Here is a 3,082-nt window from a genome sequence, read left to right as displayed (position 1 = left end):
AAATTGCAAACAGTATTATAAAAATTGCTTATACTATCTGATAGAAGACACTTTTTACTTTGTATTTATGTTTTTGAAGTTTTATTTTTACATTTTGTTTAAGAAATATTGTTTAGAAACAAAGTGATATGTCGGTATCAGTGATACCCCTATTATTATGTGAACTACATATACAAAATTATACGGTGGTCGCAAATTTGAGAAATACGAACTATCAAAAATCAGATAGATTAAACTGGAACCTATTAAATTTTTACAATAAAAGGATGATATCCGAGATGTTCTACACTGTTCAAAAAATTAGGGGATGACTTCTTCTCAGTAAATTTTTACTCATATTCGAACTGTAATTACTCAGCAAATAATTAACATAAAAAAAAGTTTAAAAAAAGATTTTGCAAAGCAAATTTTCTACCATAAGGTGTTTTTATTTAATTTTTATTCAGTATAATATTTAAAGGCGTGGTGAACTTTGAATAGGAACGTATTTGAGATATCTAAAATCTTAAAATTTGCAATTTCTACCAACTAATAAAAAAATTGCCGAATGTAATCATTGATACCATCTTAAACTATGGACTTTGCACTTTCAAGTGAAAAAAATCTTTGTCTTACACTGATTGTCGTGAGTGGTTTCAACGCTTCAAGAACGGTGATTTTGACGTCGAAGACCGGCATAGCGGTAGAAGAGAGAAGGTTTTCGAAGATGCAGAATTGGAGGCATTACTTGATCAAGACTCGTGTCAAAATCAAAAAGAATTGGCACGATCATTGGGAGTGACTCAACAAGCCATTTTAAAACGCCTCAAAGCCATGGGAATGATTCAGAAGCAAGGAAATTGGGTGCCGTACGAGTTGAAGCCGAAAAATGTTGAACGGCGTTTGTTTGCTTGTGAACAGCTGCTTGAAAGGCAAAGACGGAAGGGATTTCTGCATCGCATTGTGACTGGGGACGAAAAATGGGTTCATTACGATAACCCCAAGCGCAGAAAATCATGAGAAGTTTCCAGCCATGCTTCCACGTCGACGGCCAAACCGAATATTCACGGCTCCAAGGTCATGCTCTGTATTTGGTGGGACCAGCTCGGCGTAGTGTATTATGAGTTGTTAAAACCGACTGAAACAATCACAGACGATCGGTATCGAACGCAATTGATGCGTTTGAGCCAAGCATTGAAAGACAAACGGCCGCAATACAACGAGAGACACGATAAAGTGATTTTGTAGCATAACAATGCTCGACCCCATGTTGCGAAAGTGATCAAGACATACTTGGAAACGTTGAAATGGGAAGTCCTACCCCATCCGCCGTATTCTCCAGACGTTGCTCCCTCTGACTATCACTTGTTTCGATCAATGGCACACGGCCTGGCTGACCAGCACTTCCGGTCTTATGAAGAAGTAAAAAATCTAGAGAGTAAGAAATCTAAGAAGTAAGAAAGCTAGAGAGGTGGCAATTCTCTCTCTCATAAGGTTGGAAGGAGAGGGGATCGATTGGAATGAGGGACGGAAAAAAGACAAGTACATCCGGGGATGGTAACTATGACTCGGTCGTTTGCTGATGGAATAAAGTTGGACATGTAATATATTAGTTGGAGGGCATCATGGAAAAGGAGGGGAAAGGGATTTGGAGGAGAGTAGGAGTCTATTGGGGAGGGAACAGTTGAGGAGGTGACTTCTGAGGCAGGGGTCTTTTCGATCGAGGGTGGTATCGGGAGAGGGTTGGACGGGAAAAGGGTATCGAAGAAATCAGGCGACAGGTCGAAAACGGAGGAATATGAGATTTCAGGTGGAGGCGATAATGATGGCAGGAAGGGTTGAACGACAGGACTTGTTTCGAGTGTTAGCGAGTGTGGGGATGGAGAGGGTTCCCTAAGATTCTCCGAGATGACCGAGTGGACACGGACGTGAGGCCCCGTTACTTGACGGCGACGAAAGGTGGAAATCTTGGAATCTTGTTCCTTTTAGGCCTTAGTGTTGTTTTTCCGGGTTGATTAGCGTTTTTACGAGTTTTTCGCGGAGCCTGTGTGGTCTGTTTTTCAGTTTTTATAAGGCGACTCTTGCTCGCGTCTCGCAGGCGCCAATCGTAATTGCGGCGGAGTCGATTCTCTCGAAAGAAAAGAATCTGCGTCTGCAGGACGTAACAACAGTTTATTGTTAGTTGAACTTCTGTTAGTTCAACTATGGTTGATATGAGAATAAATGAATGACATTGAATGATTGCAACATGAGCAACTCGTAATGAATAGAAAGAATAAATCAAGGAAATAATCTTGAATGAATGTAGAAAATAAACAAAGTGAAAGCCATTCGAAATACTTTTGGATGGCATTTTTCATATAATTACCACCACCTCGCCGTTACTATACCTGCTTCCTGTCGGCATCTGAGGGGTGACACCCAGTTGGACACGGCTCAATTGGACACGAGCCACTCACAGCGCTTGAGACTACAAAGCTCCTAAGCACCGACCGCTGTGATTGATGGTGTCCAATCGAGACGTGAATCAAAGCTTGATTCAAATTGATCATTTGTTGTCGGTAGCGTTCAGTATTAACGGTTTCACCAGGTTTTAACAGCTCATAATAGATAACATCTTTCTGATCCCACCAAACACAGAGCATTGTCTTCTGTCCATAGCGATTTCGCCTTGCAGTCGATGTCGATGGTTCGCCTGGAGTTATCCATGATCTTTTACGCTTAGGATTCTCAAAATATATCCACTTTTCATCGCCAGTCACAATTCGATGGAGAAATGACTTTCTTTTGTACCTGGCGAACAGCATTTCGCAAGTGGTTTTTCGATTTTCCTGCTGTCTTTCATTCAGTTCATGTGGAACTCATTTTCCCATCTTCTGGATGTTTCCCATGGATTTCAAACGTATGGAGACGGCTTCTCATGTCACATTCAATTGATCCGCGAGTTGTTGTTGAGTTTGAGCGTCATCCTCATCCAACAATGCTTGCAATTTACTATCTGCAAACTTTTTCGATGGTTTTCCACGTTCTTCTTTTCTCACGTAAAATCACCACTTTTGAATTTTTTAAACCACTCAAAGCACTGTGATTTACCAAGAGCATG

The sequence above is a fragment of the Trachymyrmex cornetzi genome, unplaced genomic scaffold (genome assembly GCF_001594075.2).
Source record: "Trachymyrmex cornetzi isolate Tcor2-1 unplaced genomic scaffold, Tcor1.1 scaffold1542, whole genome shotgun sequence".
NCBI lineage: Eukaryota > Metazoa > Arthropoda > Insecta > Hymenoptera > Formicidae > Trachymyrmex > Trachymyrmex cornetzi.
This window is presented reverse-complemented; position numbering follows the sequence as displayed.